Genomic DNA, 23,022 nt, shown 5'->3' on the forward strand with positions numbered 1-23,022 from the left:
TTTAATTCTTTTCCCATTAACCACTTTTGGATTAGTGCCCTCGGCATTGTTGATCTTGATAGTTTCGGAGCGATTAACTTCTTCAACGATATATGATCCTACCCATTTAGAGAGAAGTTTTCCTGCAAAGAATCTGAAATGAGAGTTGTACAAGAGAACTTGATAAACTACTTTAAATTCCCATTTTTGGATTCTTTTTTCATGCCATCTTTTAACTTTTTCTTTAAACAGCTTGGCATTTTATAGGCTTGTGTTCTCTATTCATCAAGAGAGCTAATATCAGATAACCTATTTTCACCGACAAGTTTGAAATCATAGTTAAGTTCTTTAATTGCCCAGCAAGCTTTATTCTCTAATTCTAAAGGTAAATGACATGTTTTCCATAGACCATTATATAAGGAGACATACACATGGGGGTTTTATAAGCAGTTCTATAGGCCCATAATGCTTCATCAAGTTTCTTAGACCAATTATTTCTGGATTATTAGCAGTCTTTTGCAAGATTAACTTTATTTCTCCATTCCTCAATTCAACTTGACCACTAGACCGGGGATGATGGGGTGATGCAATTCTAGGAGTTTACGAAATGCACCATGAATAAAATGTGAACCACCATTCGTCATTAAATATCTAGGGACTCCAAACCTCAGAACTTTAACTTCTTTATGCATTTTTAATAAATGTGTTGTGATGAGCACTACTAGTTGGAATAAATTCTACCCACTTAGTAACATAGTAAACAGCAACTAAAATATGATTGTACCCATTTGAGGAAGGAAAAGGTCCCATATAATCAAAGCCCCAAACATCAACTAGTTCAATAACAAGTGAATAATTCATAGGAATTTCCTGACGTCTACCAATATTACCAATTCTTTGACATTCATCACAAGAAAGGACAAACTTACATGCATCCTTCAAGAGTGTTGGCCAAAAAACCAGACTGTAATACCTTATGTGCAGTTCTGTCTCCGGCATGGTGCCCTCCATATGCCTCGGAATGACAGTTCCATAGGATTTGTTCCTGTTCATGCTCAGGTACACATCCTCTAATAACACCATCTACTCCTTCATATAAATGTGGGTCATCCTAAAAGTAATGTCTTAAATCAAAGAAGTTTTTCTTTTGTTGGCATGTGTAACTAGGTGGTATATATTTAGCAACAATGTAATTAGCAGTCTACATACCAAGGATTATTACGAGAAGTAGAAGCATTTATAATAGCTAATTTCTCATTAGGGAAACTATCATCAATAGGTAGTGGGTAATCAAGAACATTTTCCATCCTAGACAAGTTATCTACTACATGATTCTCAGCTCCTTCTCTATCAACAATATGCAAATCAAACTCTTGTAATAAAAGAATCCACCTAATAAGTCTAGGTTTATCATCTATCTTTTCCATAAAATATTTAATACCAGCATGATCAGTGAGAATTATAACTTTAGGATCACCAACATATGGTTTGAATTTATCACATGCAAACACAACTGCTAAAAATTATTTCTCAGTAGTAGCGTAATTTCATTGAGCACTATCCAAGGTCTTACTAGCATAATGAATAACATTCAATTTCTTATCAACTCTTTGACCTAGGACAGCACCAATAGCATAATCACTAGCATCACACTTTCTCAGTAGTTGTATTTAATTCTTTCCAGAAGATACCATTTCAATTCCATAGTTCTCTTCATAAAGGAACCAGTAGAAGAAGTATCGAGCATGGAATGATCATTATGAGAAAGCTAAGCATAAAAGTTTTGTATAATTATCTCTCTTGAGAGCTCATGATTGAGGCATGTGTGCATAATATATTTAAGACTCCCCCAAGCTTGAGCGATACTTTCTTCTTCACGAGGCCAACAATTATATATATAATTCCGATCACGACGAACCAAATGCATAGGATAGAACTTCTGGTGGAATTCCAACTTGAACCGGTTCCAATCCCATGTTCCAGTATCATCCAATAGCCTATACCATGTCAATGCCTTTCCCACCAAAGATAAAGGGAATACCTTATTCTTAACTCTATCCTCGGATAAACCAGCAAGATTAGATAATCCACAAAGTTCATCTATATAGATCAAGTGGATATCAGGATGTACTGTTCCTTCTCCTGCATAAGGATTAGCTAGTAGTTTCTCTAACATACCCGAAGGAATATCATAATAAATATTTTCAGTAGGTTGGGCAGAAACTCTTATTGCTTTCGTTCGAGGTGAAGATACCCCGAACAAGCCCCTCAAAGGATTATTTCCCAAAGTGACCATTGACAGTAAATTTCAGCATGTAATATAAATGTTTCCCTACCAAAGGCATTTCATAACCCGGCCACGGCGCTAGAAAAGAGTCTTGATGACCCAAAAGTATAGGGGATCAATCGTAGTCCTTTCGATAAGTAAGAGTGTCGAACCCAACGAGGAGCAAAAGGAAATGATAAGCCATTTTCAGCAAGGTATTATTGGTACGTCCATTTTGCATCATGTTTACCTACTCTTATTTATAATGTTTTTATGCATAATAATGCTTTATGGAGTAATTATAATGCCTTTTCTCTCATAATATGCAAGGTTTACACAAAGAGGGAGAATGCCGGTAGTTGGAACTCCGGACGTGAAAAAGCTACGTCAGAGTTACCTATTCTGCACATCTCTAATTAAGCTGAAAATTTATGGAGAATTTCTTTGGAATATATGAAGAATAATGGAGCTAATAACTACCAAAGGGGGCCCACCAGGTGGGCACAACCCACCTGGGCATGCCAGGGAGCCCAGGCGCGCCCTGGTGGGTTGTGCCCTCCTCGGCCCACCTCTGGTGCCCCTCTTCTGGTATATAAGTCATTTTGACCAAGAAAAAATAGGTGGGGGGGGGGGCTTTCGGGACAAAGCGCCGCCGTCTCGAGGCGGAACTTGGGCAAGAGCACTTTTGCCCTCCAGCGGAGCGATTCCATCGGGGGAACTTCCCTCCCGGAGGGGGAAATTATCGTCATCATCATAACCAACAACTCTCCCATCTTGGGGAGGGCAATCACCATCAGCATATTCAACAACAACATCTCCTCTCAAACCCTAGTTCATCACTTGTATTCAATCCTTGTACTGGAACCTTAGATTGGTGCTTGTGGGTGACTAGTACTGGAACCTTAGATTATATGTTCAGATTCATTATGCTATTTAATACCCATCTGATCTTGAGCATGATTATCATTTGTGAGTAGTTACTTTTGTTCTTGAGGTCACGATAGAAATCTTGTTGCAAGTAATCATGTGAACTTGATATGTGTTCGATATTCTGATGATATGTATGTTGTGATTCCCTTAGTGTTGTCATGTGGACATCGACTACATGACACTTCACCATATTTGGGCCTAAGGGAATGCATTGTTGAGTAGTTATTATATGATAGGTTGCTAGAGTGACAGAAGCTTAAACCCTAGTTTATGCGCTACTTTGCAAGGGACCGATTTGGATCCAACGTTTAATGCTATGGTTAGATTTTATCTTAATACTTTTCTCGTAGCCGCGAATGCTTGCGAGGGGGTTACTCATAAGTAGGAGGTTTGTTCAAATAAGAACAACACCTAAGCACTGGTCCACCCACATATCAAATTATCAAAGTAGCAAACACGAATCGAACCAACATGCTGAAAGTGACTAGATGAAATTCCCGTGTACCCTCAAGAACGCTTTGTTATGATAAGATACTGTTTTGGCATGTTCTTTGCCATAGAAGGATTGGGCTACCTTGCTGCACTTTACTTAACGTTATCATTACTTGCTCCTTACAAATTATCTTGCTATCAAACTACCTATACCAACAATTTAAGTGCTTGCAAAAAATACCTTGCTGAAAACCACTTGTCATTTCCTTCTGCTCTTTGTTGGGTTCGACACTCTTACTTATCGAAAGGACTATGATTGATCCCCTATACTTTTGGGTCATCAATTGTCTGCAAGCAATGAAAGTAGCGGTAACAAATAGGTTTGTAGTAGGATAATTCGTAACAACGAACAAGTAGCAATAGTAGAAAAATGCAGCAAGGTGGCACAATCATTTTTATAGCAAAGTACAAGCCAAAACGTTCTCTTACATGAAGCAAAGCGTTCTTGAGGACACAATGGGAATTGTCATCTAGTCACATTCATCATGTTTAGTTGATTCGCGTTTGCTACTTTGATAATTTGATATGTGGTGGACCGACACTAGGGTGCTTTTCTTACTTGAACAAGCAACCCTCTTATGATTACCCCCTCTCGCAAGCATCCGCAACTACGAAACAAGAATTAAGATAAATCTAACCGTAGCATGAAACATATGAATCCAAATCAGCCCCTTAAGGAATAACGCATAAACTAGGGTTTAAGCTTCTATCACTCTCACAACCCATCATCTACTTATTACTCCCCAATGCCTTCCCCAAGGCCCAAGTATGGTGAAGTGTCAGGTAGTCGATGTTTACATGACACCACTAAAGGAAGAACAACATACATATCATCAAAATATCGAGCGAATACAAACTTCACATGATTACTTAAAACAAGACTTCTCTCATGTCCACAAGAACAAGAGCAACTACTCACAAGTCATATTCATGTTCAAGATCAGAGGTGTATTGAATATTCTTGAGGATCTGAACATTTAATCTTCCACCAAATAAACCAACTAGCGTCAACTACAAGATGTAATCAACACTACTAGCAACCCACAGGTACTGTCGTGGAATTGTCACGGCAGATGTCCTAGCAAAAGGACTTAGTCGTGGAGCCATCACAACTAGGTTAGCTTAAAGGGGTTAAACGGGACAAAGGACACAGGAGTTTATAATGGTTCGGCCCCTTGCTTTGTAGGTAAAAGCCTAATCCAGTTGAGGTGGTATTGCTTGGGTTTCGATTACCAGGGAGCAAATATGCGTAACCTAGCTTTCGGTCTCTCTTGTTTCTTGTCCCTAAACTGCCGCTGGGTCGTCCCTTTATATACACAGGTTGATGCCCAATGGCTCAACGAGCCCCGGCCGGCTTATACAATGTGTCCGGCTCAGTGACTAATTACACATGCCTTACAATACAAGTTACACATATATGGCGGTTTACACCTGTGGGCTTTAAGTCGCCTTTGGGCTTCCAGACCTTCAGTAAGCCTGCTCCCTGAATCGCCATCTTCAACATCTTCATGCGCCTTGCTAATGATGAACCACCAGTGGTATGACCCGGCCCCTCCTGGGCGGGTCATAACCAGTAGTTATATCCCCAACATTAGGCCCCAGGTTGATATGAACTTGTTCGTATCAATCTTCCGACACTTAGAAAAAAGTCCTTCATTTGCTCTTGCAAGATCTTGTAACCTGCCATGATGTCATCTCATCAGATTGTGATAACCCGCCATGACGTCACCTGTCATTAATATTATGCAAGGCCTAAATATTTAATATATCTTCTCTTTTAATGAACACCCGAAAATCGAGGCATCTGTGCTGTCGCATATCCATTTTTTGGCCTCCTCGATTCCCGCGCATGCCACTTATCCTTTTGACCTTATAAATAGGTCCAGGGGTCCCTTTCCCTTTCCCCCCTTGCCTCTTCATTTCTTTCTTGTTCCTCACGTCATCTCAGCACTCAAGCTCCGCCGCCGTCAACTTTTGCCCCTACTTCATAACCGACCGCTGCATCAACCTGAATCGATCAGAGTTCGTCTGCGCGCCTCCGCTATTCATCAGCTTTCGAGAGTTCTCCTCCTTCCCTTTCCTCTAGATCCCATTAGTGTTTCCTACGAGTTTGTTGGAGTTCATCCTCGTTTTTCGCTGTAACTTGTAACTTTTGATTCAAACTTAGCACCCTCCTGAGTGGTGGTAGTCGTGGTACTTATTTTTGTTATTAGACCATCAACCTTGCGTAAGAAAACCAAGCTGGACATATGAACTGCTCATGTACTGCAACTTAGGTCTAAATATTTTCCATTATCTGGAGTGTCATAGATCCAAAATAATAACCTCAATCTATGAAACCTGTTTTTCCAGCACTTCGCAATTTTTCCTTTCTTAGATCTGTAAATCAACAATTATGTGGGCGCCTTAACTGAAACCGTAACCCGCCAGGTATCATTAGTACCCTCTTAAGCCGCCAATTGCTCGTCTTTATAACTTCAATGCCATCCTCCAGTTTAATATCTAGGCATGATTTAGTATTATTTGCCCGCCGACTTAAAAATATAATCATAAACCGGCATGATCTTTTTTTTAGTTCATCGAAAATGGCCAAGACATACACTGCTTGCAACAGGGTCCAATCCCAGGTCACTGAAGAAGATTTGAATAACCAATTTCCACTGGCACTTTAGCCAAAAAAGATGTCATCCACTGGAGGGTCCCTGGTGAATAAAATTCTCCTAAACCCAAGGATGGAGAAGTGATTGTTTTTACTGATCACCTGAGTCGGGGGTTCAGCCCACCCGGCTCAAAGTTTTTCCGTGATGTGCTTCATTTTCTCCAAGTTCACCCTCAAGATATCGGACCCAACTCCGTGTCCAACATTTGCAATTTCCAAGTGTTCTGCGAAGCTTATCTTCAAGAGGAACCCACAATTGATTTATTCAGAGAATTATACTATTTAAACCGCCAGACTGAGTTTGTTGACGGTACCAACACTGAACTCGGTGGGGTTTCAATTCAAAAGAGGAAAGAAGTCAGCTTTCCCTATGCTAAGCCGCCAAGTCACCCCAAAGACTGGAACCAAACTTGGTTCTACTGTCAAGACACATCTCCAGCTGACAAAAATCCTTTACCAGGTTACCGTGATCACCGGCTGAGCAGCATGCATCTGCTCCCCTCACGGCTCAGTGCAAAGGATCGGGCCAAATATGCGCCATCATTTTCAAAGCTCGGAGCCCTTATGGCCAATGGTTTAACCGGCGTCGACCTGGTCCGGTGCTGGGTGCCCTGGAGTATCTTGCCATTAAGCCGTCGCCCCGGCTTAATGTGCGAATGCACTGGTGATGTGAAAGATCCCTGTCGGTGTCAAAACTGGTGGATCTCAGGTAAGGGGTCCCGAACTGTGCGTCTAGGATCAATGGTAACAGGAGACGGGGGACACGATGTTTACCCAGGTTCAGGCCCTCTCTATGGAGGTAATACCCTACGTCCTGCTTGATTGATCTTGATGAATATGAGTGTTACAAGAGTTGATCTACCACGAGATCGTAATGGCTAAACCCTATAAGCCTAGCCTATATGACTATGGTAATGAATATATATCCTTTCCGGACAAACCCCTCCGAATTATATAGACACCGGGAGGGGTATCTAGGGTTACATAGAGTCGGTTACATAAGAAGGAATCTTCACAGTCGGTTGCCAAGCTTGCTTTCCACGCCAAGGAGAGTCCAATCCGGACACAGGTACAGTCTTCGGCTTTCATGTCTTCACAGCCCATCAGTCCGGCCCATGGATAACAGGCCGGACGCCCGAGGACCCCTTAGTCCAGGACTCCCTAAGTAGCCCTAGAACCTGGCTTCAATGACGAGGAGTCCGGCGCGCAGATTGTCTTCGGCATTGCAAGGCGGGTTCCCTTCTATCCGAATTTCAAGATAGTCTTCGGATGCGATGATAGTATTCGGACCTGTCACACACACACCATACACAACCGCAGAGAGAATATATTCTTACACGAGTTCCATCTGCTAACAACTTTTTCGCAGCATGATATTATGTCTGACCGGCCAGAATTCTAAATCGCTTTCATATTTCGACGTCCCACATCCTGAGACACGGTTGCCATTGGCACGTCTTGTCAAAGCAGAGATCGTGTCCCCTTATCGCGGGATTCTCATCAATGCGGGCATGGGTAACCCAACCGTGCCATTTATACAGCCCTTGGGAATAGGAGAATCTTAAGGCGAGTGAGGAGGCGTTTAATATTCGTTGCCTTTATAAGGGGATAAGGATTCCCTCTTCCTCTCTCACGCCCTCTCTCTGTCTCCGCCTTTCCAATCTCGAGATCCAGCTCCCAAGTTCTCATCTCCTTTCCACTCAAGCAAACATGTCCGGATCCAGAGGTCAAGGCAAGTGGATGGTTTCCTCCGTCAAGGAGGAGGACATTACAGAGCTTTGGGCGGCCGGATACTTGGCGAAGGAGATCACTCACCGCCTGCCGACCGAGGGACAAGTCGTCCCCACGCCGAAGCCCACCGAGAGGGTAGTGTTCACCCCCCATTTCTTTCGCGGGCTAGGGTTTCCACTCCACCCTTTCGTCCGCGGGCTGATGTATTATTACGGGATAGATTTCCATGATCTGTCCCCGAATTCCTTCCTCAACATATTAGCGTTGATCATCGTGTGTGAGGCCTTCCTCCACATCCAACCCCAATTTGGGCTATGGCTCAAAGTCTTTAACGTGAAGCCAAAGGTGGTGGATGGTCAGCATGCGGATTGCGGAGGAGCCATGGTGAGCAAGCTGTCCAACGTCTCCTGGCCCAAAGGTACTTTTGTGGACATAGTAAAGGAGTGGCAGAAGCAGTGGTTCTACATCACAGAACCTCGCGGCACCACCTGGGCTGCAGTTGCTGAATTCCGCTCCGGCGCTCCCATGCGACTCACCTCCTGGGTCGAGAAGAGTCTGGACTGGTGTTCACCTGATGAGCTGATAGTGCTGCAGACGCGCGTTCAAAGCATGGTAACCAAGAACGTCAAGCTCGTTGATGTGATCCAGGTGATGCTAGTTCGCCGGATCCTTCCGTGCTAGCGCCGAAGCCACCCTCCGTGGGAGTTCAACTCGAAGAAGCACCAGACCCTGGTGAGGCTCTTCTAGACTACTCATGAAGATGCATGGAAGTTGCTCTTTAAGGGCAACAAGAAACCGCCGGCCGCAGATTCAGATCGCGGGCACAACGCTAAACACCTCGCTAGCGAGGTATGTCTTTTTTGATGCATTCTCCACTTGTTTGTTTCAAGGATGATGCCTGAGCTTTTATTCTTGCTTTTTTAGGAATGGATGGAGAGGGCGAAGCGGAACCAGTGTCTGGCTCCGCTGCCTGAAGAATCGGTCACCCCGCATCTAGCGAAGAAGCTGGTGCCGACGCCTTATAAGGCGCCGGAGAAGAAGGCCAAGAAGAAGGCCAAGGGGGCCAAGAGTGGCCCCCGTCGCAAGGGCACTTCGAACGTGACGTCCGAAGATGACGAAGCTCATTCATCTGTCCCTGAGGACAGTGGCGATGAAGAGGAGGAGGAGGAAAACAACCCTCCCCCTGAGGAGAAGAAGAAGAAGAGGGTGGCTTCGGCGCATCCGGAGGCGGAAACGCCCAAGAAGGGGAAGGGCGTCCCAGTGGTCAACACCGCGTGGGACATTGATAGCAGTCTGAAACGACGCCCCCACACTATGACCCAGGCCGCATCGTAAGTGACATGGCTTGCATATGCGCACATCCGGCCCTTTCTCTTCATTATCTTGATATAGTTAACTGTACTATTGCAGTCCGACCTGCGACCTTATCCAGCGATCCTCATCTGGAGGTTCGTTGGCTCCGTCGGAGATGGCGAGCATGTCGCCACCGCCTGCTTATTCCCCAGGGGCCAGGGACGACACCGAAGTGTTATCTCGGGGGACAGCTCCGAACCGGGCAGGAGCCCAGGATGTTGTCCGGGAGGCGCCACAAGGCGAGACCTCCACTGCCGGACACATGGGGGAGCCGATCCCCATGGAGACTGGCGAAGAGGGCCGCATCCAGTTCGGCCCTCAGCCGAATACGATTTCGGACACTCATATGGCTCCAGAGTCAGGCGAGCAACCCCCTTTGAAGGAGGGGGGTGCGCTGCTTCCACCAGTGGCCCCTGTTCATCCAAGGGCACCGGATAACCTGATGGAGGCGTTACGAGGCGCCTCCGTCGTGGACGAGCACCGTGTCCTTATGGGCATGGTGATCGAGAAGATCCAGTCTGCAAAGAGTGGACTGAATGAAGCCCGCAGCATCCTGTTGACGGGTTTCGAGGTAAGAAAGAGAAAAACCCCATGTAGATAGTAGCCCCTGAGACACTGTCGGGTGTTCGGCAAGAAGAACCGGACAGAAGATCAATCTTTTGTTATAGGAGACTAACGTAATATGTATAAATAAGCAGGCGTCGCTGTTGGCTGTAACCTCGCATGCTGCCGAAGTCTCTAAACTGAGGCAGAGGCTGGAGCAGACTGAGAACGAGCTCGGCGAGGTTACGGTTCGGCTCCAGGAGAAGCAAGGTGAGTGACGACTTGCTGTGTGTTCGGAAAGGATAGGCGATGCATATTGACCGCAGTGTCGTGATATGTGCAGGAGCCACGACCGAGGTCGAGGCCCTAAGGAAGGCCCTGGGCGAGGCCGAGGAGAAGGCTGTCCAGCAGCAAGCCGCCTGTAAGAAGCTCAAGGCCCGGGTCAAAGAAGTCCAGCAGGAGCTTCAGGATGCGGTCAAGAAATGCGAAGCCTTGGAGCATGATGCGTCGGTTCAAGGGACCGAACACGCCAAGGCTCGTCAGAGCACGGGGACCGCATGGAATGAGGCCCAGGCCGCCCTCCAGGAGATCCAGGAGGCCAAGAAGATCACAGTGGGTAAGGCATTTAAGATGCAAAGCAAGTATGTGGAGAAGCAGTACCTTTTACTAACCCGGTTTTGGAGTTCCCCAAGGGCTTTTGCGGATTTACCACGCAGCGTATCAAACGCCGCGGAGTTCTATCGAGCCGAAGGAGGGGGTTCTACGGAGAAGCTATTCTGGTCGCAGTATGCGACAGAGCATCCTGTGTCCTTCACCGATCAGCTGAAACAGTTGGCGGGGCTGCATAGGGTGGTCGAACTAGCCATTAAAGATTTGATAATCCGGCTATGGCCAGCCGAAGCTATGCGAGGCGGCTACTTGATACGTCTCCAACGCATCTATAATTTTTGATTGTTCCATGCTATATTATATTCTGTTTTGGACATTCTTGGGCTTTATTATACACTTTTATATTATTTTTGGGACTAACCTATTAACCGGACGCCCAACCCAGAATTGTTGTTGTTTTTGCCTATTTTAGGGTTTCGCAGAAAAAGAATATCAAACGGAGTCCAAACGGAATGAAACCTTCGGGAACATGATCCAGAGGACTTGGACCCTACGTCAAGACATCAACCAAGAGGCCACGAGGTAGGGGGTGCGCCTACCCCCCCAGGTGTGCCCTCCACCCTCGTGGGCCCCCTGTTTCTCCACCGACGTACTCCTTCCTCCTATATATACCTACGTACCCCCAAACTACCAGATATGTAGCCAAAATCCTAATTCCACCGCCGTAACTTTCTGTATCCAGGAGATCCCATCTTGGGGCCTTTTTCGGAGCTCCACCGGAGGGGGCATCGATCACGGAGGGCTTCTACATCACTGGAGGGGGTACCGATGAAGTGTGAGTAGTTTAGCTCAGACCCACGGGTCCATAGTTATTAGCTAGATCACTTCATCTATGTTTTTGGATCTCAATACAAAGTTCTCCCCCTCTCTTGTGGAGATCTATTCGATGTAATCTTCTTTTGCGGTGTGTTTGTTGAGACCGATGAATTGTGGGTTTATGATCAAGTTTATCTATGAACAATATTTGAATCTTCTCTGAATTTTTTTATGTATGATTGGTTATCTTTGCAAGTCTCTTTGAATTATCAGTTTGGTTTGGCCTACTAGAGTGATCTTTCTTGCAATGGGAGAAGTGCTTAGCTTTGGGTTCAATCTTGCGGCGTCCTTTCCCAGTGATAGTAGGGGCAGCAAGGCACGTATTGTATTGTTGCCATCAAGGATAACAAGATGGGGTTTACATCATATTGCGTGAGTTTATCCCTCTACATCATGTCATCTTGCTTAAAGCGTTACTCTGTTCTCTTGAACTTAATACTCTAGATGCATGCTGGATAGCGGTCGATATGTGGAGTAATAGTAGTAGATGCAGACAGGAGTCGGTCTACTTGTCTCGGACGTGATGCCTATATACATGATCATACCTAGATATTCTCATAACTATGCTCAATTCTGTCAATTGCTCAACAGTAATTTGTTTACCCTCCGTGAATACTTATGCTCTTGAGAGAAGCCACTAGTGAAACCTATGGCCCCCGGGTCCATCATATTAATCTTCCAATACTTAGTTATTTCCTTTGACTTTTATTTTACTTTGCATCTTTATCATAAAAATACCAAAAATATTAACTTATCATATCTATCAGATCTCACTCTCGTAAGTGACCGTGTAGGGATTGACAACCCCTTATCGCGTTGGTTGCGAGGATTTATTTGTTTGTGTAGGTACGGGGGACTCGTGCGTGGCCTCCTACTGGATTGATACCTTGGTTCCCAAAACCTGAGGGAAATACTTACGCTACTTTGCTGCATCACCCTTTCCTCTTCAAGGGAAAACCAACGCAAGTGCTCAAGAGGTAGCAAGATGGATTTCTGGCGCCGCTGCCGGGGAGGTTCGCGCAAAAGTCAACATACCAAGTCCCCATCACAAACCCTTATCTCCCGCATTACATTATTTGCCATTTGCCTCTCGTTTTCCTGTCCCCCACTTCACCCTTGCCATTTTATTCGCCCTCTCTCTCTGTCCTCCCTCTCTTTCTCTATTTGCCTCTTTTTGCCCATTCCTTGTTTTCTTGTCATTATGGCTAGTCCCCTATCTTCTCCGTTGTCTCCCAAAAATGAAGTTCTTAATTTTAAGCAAAGGGAAGGAGAAAACCTAAAAGACGCTTGCTATAGAATTTGCAATGCTCAAAATAGATCTACCAGGAAGCAATCTACTTCTATTCTTCTTCGCAGTTTTTATGTAGGTGCTATTCCTTGGCACAGATATGTCCTTGATACCATTACCTAAGGGAACTTCTTTGGTAGCCACACTTTTTATTCCTATAATGCTATGATAGATTTATTTGGCTCACCTCCTCTTTTGGTTAATGGAACTATGTTAACTTTGGAGCATGTAATGCAAAAACTTGAAATTGTTGAAAATAAAGTTGCTACCATTGAGTTAATTGAAAATTTCGATAAAAAGATCCACAACCAAATTACCCAATATGGGTCTAAAGTAGGAGTAACTTTGAAAAATATTAAAGAGAAGGAACCTATAGTTAATGAAAGAATAAATCATGATTCCACTAGAATCGATAAACTTGAGGGTATCATTACCAACTTGGGAACCGATTTTTCTTCCGTAAGAATAATCCAAGTCCTCCAACTAAAATTTCCAAGCTTATGTATGTTCCTAAAAATAAGGGTGAATCCTCTAGCAAAGAAACTGCGGATCTCAAATCTATAAGTATTCGTCCTAATCTTTTTGCTATCATTAAGGAACAATTTGCTACTAATGATTTTTTCGATCTTGTACTTAGAATTTTGATTATTGATAAAAGGAAAGAAACTCCTAAAAGTGATAGATGTCTCATTCAATAATTACCAACTAAAGATGGCAATACCTAGATCTATCCTTGCTATTTATGCCTAGCTAGGGGCGTTAAACGATAGCGCTTGTTGGGAGGCAACCCCATTTTATTTTTATTCCTTACTTTTTGCTCCTGTTTAGTAATAAATAATTTATCTAGCCTCTGTTTTGCTTGTGTTTTTTGTGTTTAATTAGTGTTTGTGCCAAGTAGAACCGTTGGGAAGACTTGGGGGAAGTCTTTTTAAGCTTCTGTAAAAAACAGAAACTTTAGCACTCACGAGAACTGCTGCCATTTTTATTTGGAAAGTGATATTTAGTTAATTCTTTTTGCAGATGATTAATAGATAAATTCCTCAAGCCCAGAAATTTATTTTAGAATTTTTGGGGTTCCAGATCTTGCTTTAGATACAGATTACTACAGACTGTTCTGTTTTTGACAGATTCTGTTTTTCGTGTGTTGTTCGCTTATTTTGATGAATCTATGGCTAGTAAAATAGTTTATAAACCATAGAGAAGTTGGAATACAGTAGGTTTAACACCAATATAAATAAAGAATGAGTTCATTACAGTGACTTGAAGTGGAGTTTTGTTTTCTTTCGCTAACGGAGCACACGAGATTTTCTACTTTAAGTTTTGTGTTGTGAAGTTTTCAAGTTTTGGGTGAAAGATTTGATGGATTATGGAACAAGGAGTGGCAAGATCCTAAGCTTGAGGATGCACATGGCACCCCAAGATAATCTAGGGACACCTAAAAGCCAAAGCTTTGGGATGCCCCGGAAGGCATCCCCTCTTTCGTCTACCTCCATCGGTAACTTTACTTGGAGCTATATTTTTATTTACCACATGATATGTGTTTTTCTTGGAGCGTCTTGTATTATTCGAGTATTTATTTGTTAGTTTTCCACAATCATCCTTGCTGTACACACCTTTTTAGAGAGAGACACATGATTCGGAAATTGTTAGAATACTCTATGTGCTTCACTTATATCTTTTGAGTTATATAGTTTTTGCTCTAGTGCTTCACTTACATCTTTTAGAGCACATCAATGGATTTTTTTATAGAAATCATTGTTCTCTCATCCTTCACTTAGATTATTTTGAGAGTCCTAAAAAACAGCATGGTAATTTGCTTTAATTATGTTAGGCATTCAAGGTTAATAATAAAATTGTCTTATGAGTGTGTTGAATACTATGAGAAGTTTGATACTTGATAAATTTTTTGAGATATGTAGATGGTAATATTAGAGTCATGATAGTTGAGTAGTTGTGAATTTGAGAAATACTTGTGTTAAAGTTTGTGATTCCCGTAGCATGCACGTATGGTGAACCGTTATGTGATGAAGTCGGAGCATGATTTATTTATTGATTGTCTTCCTTATGAGTGGCGGTCGGGGACGAGCAATGGTCTTTTCCTACCAATATATCCCCCTAGGAGCATGCACGTAATACTTTGCTTTGATAACTTATAGATTTTTGCAATAAGTATATGAGTTCTTTATGACTAAGGTTGAGTCCATGGATCATACGCACTTTTCTTCCTTCCAGCTAGCCTCTCTAATACCGTGCACCTTTCGCCGGTATCATACACCCACCATATACCTTCCTCACAACAGCCACCATACCTACCTATCATGGCATTTCCATAGCCATTCCGACATATATTGCCATGCAACTTTCCACCATTCCGTTTACTATGACACGCTCCATCATTGTCATATTGCTTAGCATGATCATGTAGTTGACATCGTATTTGTGGAAAAGCCATCATTCATAATTTTTTCATACATGTCACTCTTGATTCATTGCATATCCCGGTACACCGCCGGAGGCATCCACATAGAGTCATATTTTGTTCTAAGTATTGAGTTTGTAATTGTTGAGCTGTAAGTAAATAAAAGTGTGATGATCGTCATTTTTAGAGCATTATCCAAAGTGAGGAAAGGATGATGGAGACTATGATTCCCCCACAAGTCGGGATGAGACTCCAGACGAAAAATAAAAAAAGAGGCCAAAGAAGCCCAAATAAAAAAAAGAGGCCATAAAAAAAGGAAAAGGCCCAAAAAATATGAGAGAAAAAGAGAGAAGGGACAATGCTACTATCCTTTTTCCACACTTGTGCTTCAAAGTAGCACCATGATCTTCATAATAGAGAGTCTCCTATGTTATCACTTTCATATACTAGTGGGAATTTTTCATTATAGACCTTGGCTTGTATATTCCAATGATGGGCTTCCTCAAAATGCCCTAGGTCTTCGTGAGCAAGTGAGTTGGATGCACACCCACTTAGTTCCTTTTGTTGAGCTTTCATATACTTATAGCTCTTGTGCATCCGTTGCATGGCAATCCCTACTCACTCACATTGATATCTATTGATGGGCATCTGCATAGCTCGTTGATACGCCTATTTGATGTGAGACTATCTTCCCCCTTTTTGTCTCCTCCACAACCACCATTCTATTCCACCTAAAGTGTTATGTCCATGGCTCACGCTCATGTATTGCGTGAAGATTGAAAAAGTTTGAGAACACCAAAAGTATGAAACAATTGCTTGGCTTGTCATCAGGGTTGTGCATGATTTAAATGCTTTGTGTGGTGAAGATAGAGCATATCCAGACTATATGATTTTGTAGGGATAACTTTCTTTGGCCATGTTACTTTGAAGAGACATAATTGCTTAGTTAGTATGCTTGAAGTATTATTATTTCTATGTCAATATTGAACTCTTGTCTTGAATCTTTTGGATCTGAATATTTGTACCACAATTAAGAAGAATTACATTGAAATTATGCCAAGTAGCATTCCACATCAAAAATTCTGTTTTTATCATTTACTTACTCGAGGACGAGCAGGAATTAAGCTTGGGGATGCTTGATACGTCTCCAACGCATCTATAATTTTTTATTGTTCCATGCTATATTATATTCTGTTTTGGACATTCTTGGGCTTTATTATACACTTTTATATTATTTTTGGGACTAACCTATTAACCGGACGCCCAACCCAGAATTGTTGTTGTTTTTGCCTATTTTAGGGTTTCGCAGAAAAAGAATATCAAACGGAGTCCAAACGGAATGAAACCTTCGGGGACGTGATTTTCGGAACAAACATGAACCAGAGGACCTGGACCCTACGTCAAGACATCAACCAGGAGGCCACGAGGTAGGGGGCGCGCCTACCCCCCCAGGCACGCCCTCCACCCTCGTGGGCCCCTTGTTGCTCCACCGACGTACTCCTTCCTCCTATATATACCTACGTACCCCCAAACTACCAGATACGGAGACAAAACCCTAATTCCACCGCCATAACTTTCTGTATCCACGAGATCCCATCTTGGGGTCTTTTCCGGAGCTCCGTCGGAGGGGGCGTCGATCACGGAGGGCTTCTACATCAAGACCATAGCCTCTCCAATGAAGTGTGAGTAGTTTAGCTCAGACCTAAGGGTCCATAGTTATTAGCTAGATTGCTTCTTCTATCTTTTTGGATCTCAATACAAAGTTCTCCCCCTCTCTTGTGGAGATCTATTCGATGTAATCTTCTTTTGCGGTGTGTTTGTTGAGACCGATGAATTGTGGGTTTATGATCAAGTTTATCTATGAACAATATTTGATTCTTCTCTGAATTTTTTTATGTATGATTGGTTATCTTTGCAAGTCTCTTCAAATTATCAATTTGGTTTGGCCTACTAGACTGATCTTTCTTGCAATGGGAGAAGTGCTTAGCTTTGGTTCAATCTTGCGGTGTCCTTTCCCAGTGATAGTAGGGGCAGCAAGGCACGTATTGTATTGTTGCCATCAAGGATAACAAGATGGGGTTTACATCATATTGCGTGAGTTTATCCCTCTACATCATGTCATCTTGCTTAAAGCGTTACTCTGTTCTCTTGAACTTAATACTCTAGATGCATGTTGGATAGCGGTCGATGTGTGGAGTAATAGTAGTAGATGCAGGCAGGAGTCAGTATACTTGTCTCGGACGTGATGCCTATATACATGATCATACCTAGATATTCTCATAACTATGCTCAATTCTGTCAATTGCTCAACAGTAATTTGTTTACCCACCGTGAATACTTATGCTCTTTAGAGAAGCCACTAGTGAAACCTATGGCCCCCGGGTCTATCTTCCATCATATTAATCTTCCAATACTTAGTTATTTCCTTTGCCTTTTATTTTACTTTGCATCTTTATCATAAAAATACCAAAAATATTATCTTATCATATCTATCAGATCTCACTCTCGTAAGTGACTGTGTAGGGATTGACAACCCCTTATCGCGTTGGTTGCGAGGATTTATTTGTTTGTGTACGTGCGAGGGACTCGTGCGTGTCCTCCTACTGGATTGATACCTTGGTTCTCAAAAACTGAGGGAAATACTTATGCTACTTTGTTGCATCACCCTTTCCTCTTCAAGGGAAAACCAACGCAAGTGCTCAAGAGGTAGCACTACTTCGGACTCGTGAGGCGGATGGTGAACGCCTGTCCTCGGCTGGATGTCGTCAAGCGCTCGGCCTGTGGTGAAGGTGTGCGCATGGCCTTTGCCTGTTGCAATATGTGGTGGGCGAAGATGGACGCCGTCGAGGTGACCAGAGGGCCACCGGAGGGAAAGGAGCACCGCACACCCGAACGGTATTTTGCCAATCTCCTGGAGGGGGCTCGCCTTGCGGCAGCACAATGTTCGCAGGACATTGTATTTGAATAAATGCATTCATGTTGCCTTTGCCTTGTATTATGAGAACAAAGCCTGTTTTGTAATGTAATTTTGTTATTCTTTTAATTGTTTCCTCCTGTGCGGCCGTGTTGTATGTAATCTGAGGGTTGGCCAGTCGTCGGCTTCTGCCCTCATGTAGGTAGTACAGAGGTGTTCGGGATGGAATCTAAACAATCTTGATCCAATTATATGGTCCTTGAAGGAGTTGTTTAGCGCAACGAAGAAGGCAATCAGCCTATACGGCTTAAATGCCCTCACTTAGCCATAGGAGTTTTATAATAAAGCATGGGCGCAGCCCCTGGTTCGAACCAGAGTGCTGTCAGCATCTGATCGGGAAGTGACGGTCTTTCGCATAATGCGGAAAAAATCTCCAACGATTTGTAACCCTCGAACAGCTGACCGGCTCTCGCCATATCATGACAGTCAGTTTTCGGCTTTCCCTACTGAGGCGCTCATTTGGTCAAGGCCAGGGCACAATCGCGGTAGTTATCCCTTTACTACCCTAGCAGATTTAGCGGAACATAGGGTAGCAAGCACAGGAGCCTGGCAACCCAACTATTGACCAAAGACATGATTCGGAGCCAATACATATAATGCTAAATTTGGGGTGTCGAACTTATCTTTAAGGATTGTTCGGACTTTGTTGCCGTATCGTGGGGCGATGGGGAGGCCTTGGCAAATATGAAACATACCAGAGTGTACGGTTGCTAGGAAATAAGTAATTTAAAGGAAAAACAGAAGGAGAACAGAGATAGGATCTGGGGCCCTTGAACTTGGATCATGAGTAGTTTCCATTATAATTGGATTAATGCGTCCAAGCACATTGGTACAAAATAATGCAATAAGCAACCTGCTATTTGACATGCCATAACCGAAGGCGAGCTGCGCGTGGGTCCTGAAAACGGTTAGCCTCTAGGGCTTCCCATGTACGCCTGTGCTCCGTGTCAATCCGGTGTGTTTATCCTTTGACAGGATCATTAATCAGGCCGTTGAAGGAGGCCGCCATAGGAGAAACCTAAAACAAGGGAAAAGGAGATAGTAAAGTTATATGTCTGTCCGGGATCGATCTAGCCGAACCGTAGACCCCGGGATAGGTTGTGCCTCCGTCGATGCCCATGGAATTTTGAGTGCGTAGTTATGTACGCGTGGTATGAATGCCACTACCTGGTCGGGATTGGGACGGAGGCCAAATTGCTAATCGAGCTCTTAACGAGCCGCGCTATCCTGTTGCAGTGTAGTCCGGACCCTCTTAATGATGTCCAGGGGCTCGGCAGCCAGATTATGATGATGCTTGAGAAGGCCGCTTTGTACCTCTGCTGCTAGGGCGGCGGTGTGCTCCTCTATCCGGAGGGAGCGTTCTATGTTTCCGTTGACTGTTATGACGCTGCGCGGACCGGGCATCTTCAGCTTGAGATAAGCATAGTGTGGCACCGCGCTGAATCTAGCAGACGCGGTTCGTCCGAGCAGTGCGTGGTAGCCGCTGCGAAAGGGGACGATATCGAAGATTAACTCTTCGCTTCGGAAGTTGTCTGGAGAACCGAAGACCACCTCCAGCGTGATTGAGCCCGTGCAGCGGGCCTCAACGCCTAGTATGACTCCTTTAAAGGTAGTCTTTATGGGTTTGATTCGTGAGGGATTAATGCCCATCTTCCGCACTGTATCCTAATAGAGCAGGTTGAGGCTGCTACCACCGTCCATTAGGACTCGTGTTGGGTGAAATACATCGATGATTGGGTCGACGACTAGTGTGGCTGAACCACCATGACGGATACTAGTTGGGTGATCTCGGCGATCGAAGGTGATCGGGAATGACGACCATGGATTGAATTTTAGGTCGACTGGCTCTACCGCATAGACGTCCCTAAGTGCTCGCTTATGCCATATATCATGTTCACCATTTTGACTTGAGGGGGGAATTTCTTCTGCCCCCGGTGTTCGGCTTCCAGGGCTCTTCGTCCTCGTCCTCACTTTGTGATCCCTTTTCCTTGTTTTCGGTATTTAACTTGCCAGCCTGTTTGAAAACCCAACAATCCCTGTTGGTATGATTGGCTTGTTTATCTGGGGTATCATGTATCTGGCACGGACGATTGAGTATGCGATCCAGGCTGGATGGTCCCTCACTGTTCCTTTTGTAGGGCTTCTTTCGCTGGCCGGACTTGGAGCCGCTGAATCCGGCGTTAACGATGGTGTCATCGGTGCTGTCGCCATTGCTTTGGCGTTTGTGTCTGTTGCGCCGGAGCTTGCTGGAGTTGTTCTTGGCCTCAGAGGGGCCTGTCTCGCTGGCTGTGCTTTGCTACGGGCCAGCCAGTTGTCCTCACCCGCACAAAAGCGGGTCATGAGTGCCGTAAGGGCTGCCATGGACTTCGGCTTTTCTTGGCCAAGGTGGCGTGCTAGCCATTCGTCATGGATGCTGTGTTTAAAGGCTGCTAGGGCTTCGGCATCCCGACAGTCAACGATCTGGTTCTTTTTGGTTAGGAACCTAGTCCATAATTTTCTGGCTGATTCTCCAGGTTGTTGAACTATGTGGCTTAAGTCATCGGCATCGAGTGGCCGGACATATGTACCTTGGAAGTTGTCAAGGAAGGCCTCTTCCAAGTCCTCCCAGTTGCCGATGGAATTCTCGGGCAGGCTATTTAGCCAGTGTCGAGCTGGCCCTTTGAGTTTCAATGGGAGGTATTTGATGGTGTGGAGGTTGTCTCCATGGGCCATGTGGATGTGGAGAATAAAGTCCTCAATCAATACTGCGGGATCGGTTGTTCCGTCGTATGATTCAATATTGACGGGCTTGAACCCCTCGAGGAATTCATGATCCAGCACCTCATCTGTGAAGTAGACAGGGTGTGCGGCGCCTCTATATCAGGCCGCATCACGGCGCACCTCTAATGAAGTCCGTCTGCGGTTATCGGCCCGGGAGTGACTAGGTTTGTCACGTCCGAATAGGTAGCCGTCATCCTGAGTCGGGAAGCGTCCTCGCGGTCCGTAGATTTATCTGGTGTGTCCTGCTCTACTGTCACGATCCTACTGAAGGTCGTATATATGGTCCCGAGCTGTTCTGTCCCTGTTTTTGCGAGGCAGTGGGGCGGGCTGTTGTTCAGCCTGAGTTGCCGTTTTATCCCGACCGCGGGGTGGTCGGTCCGTCGCACTATCCCGACCACGTGGTGGTCGGTCCGCATTGCGTGAGGGAGGTATGGGATCTGGTGCTTCCTCATCGAACTGAGGTAGCAGTCTGCGCTTTGGGTAACTCTTGGCTGGGCGCTCGAGGCCGTATTCTTCGGCTGCCAGGACATCAGTCCACCTGTCAATGAGCAGGTCTTAATTAGCTTGGAGCTGCTGCTTCTTCTTCTTCAGGCTTCTTGTAGTGGCTATTAGCTGGCGCTTGAAGCGCTCCTGCTCGAGGGGTGCCTCAGGCACGATGAATTCCTCATTGCCAAGGCTCTCATCATCCTCGGAGACTGGACGATAACTATCATCATCTGGAGCATTGGGCATGGCCTGTTTATCAGCGTTATCTTGCCCATTGTCTTGTTCCTCCTGTTCGGATGCAGCCCCGATAGGGTCTTCATTGTTTTCGGCGTCGCCCAGAATACTATTTTCTCCGATGCCAGTGTCGTCATCTTTTGAGCGACGAGGCTTAGAGCGGCGTTTAGGGTGCTGGCTCTTGGACTATGTCTCAGAAGGTTTATTTGCAACTGGATCTCCTTTGTCATCGTCGCTAGCTTTTTTAGGTGTGTCGACCATGTACACATCGTACAAAGAGGTGGCCGTGCAACGTCCAGTAAATGGCGGGTCTTGGCCTTGCTCCTGGTCGGCATCATCGTCCATACCGTTGATGTCTTCGGATCCATAATCAAGCACGTCGGTTAAGTCGTTGACAGTGGCTATGAAGTGGGTGGTGGGTGGGAAGCGAAATTTCCCATCATCAGCCTCTGGCTCGAACCGTACATAGTTCGGCTATGAGTCCTTCTCCAAGGACAAGTTCTTTAAAGTGTTTAGCACATCACCCAAAGGTGAGTGCTGGAAGATGTCTGCGGCGCCAAATTCGAAAATCGATAACCGATCCAGCTCGGTGTCCGCAGGCGTACCCGGTCCGGGACTTATACCGGAGACGGGTTCGGAATTCCGTTGTCGCAAATATTGCGGGGTGCCGAGTCAGCGTGCCGCTACAACACCGCGGACTTGCTGGCCCCAGATGGCATGATCTGCTCTGGTTCTAAGGCCGTTGCTGCAACAGGGACCATCTCCTGGATGTGATCCGATGACAGATTTAAGTCATGTTCATCGGGGCGAGGGGGAGCGATCGCCGCGGTCCCAAATCCATTGAAGATCAAGTCTCCACGGATATCCGCGACGTAGTTCAAGCTTCCGAATCTGACCTGGTGGCCAGGGGCATAGCTATCGATCTGCTCCAGATGGCCAAGCGGGTTGGCCCGCAGTACGAAGCCGCCGAACACAAAAATGTGTTTGGGGAGGAAGGTTTCTCCTTGGACAGCGTCACTATAGACGATTGAAGGGGCCATCGAACCTTTCGTTGACGGCACAGTGGAACTCTCAATGAAAGCACCAATGTCGGTGTCAAAACTGGTGGATCTTAGGTAGGAGGTCCCGAACTATGCGTCTAGGATTGATGGTAACAGGAGACGGGGGACACGATGTTTACCCAGGTTCAGGCCCTCTCTATGGAGGTAATACCCTATGTCCTGCTTGATTGACCTTGATGAATATGAGTGTTACAAGAGTTGATCTACCACGAGATCGTAATGGCTAAACCCTATAAGCCTAGCCTGTATGGCTATGGTAATGAATATATATCCTTTCCGGACTAACCCCTCCGGTTTATATAGACACCGGGAGGGGTATCTAGGGTTACATAGAGTCGGTTACATAAGAAGGAATCTTCATA

The sequence above is a fragment of the Triticum urartu genome, chromosome 4A, assembly GCF_056163025.1.
Source record: "Triticum urartu cultivar PI428250 chromosome 4A, HENAU_Tu73, whole genome shotgun sequence".
NCBI classification, from domain to species: Eukaryota; Viridiplantae; Streptophyta; class Magnoliopsida; order Poales; family Poaceae; genus Triticum; species Triticum urartu.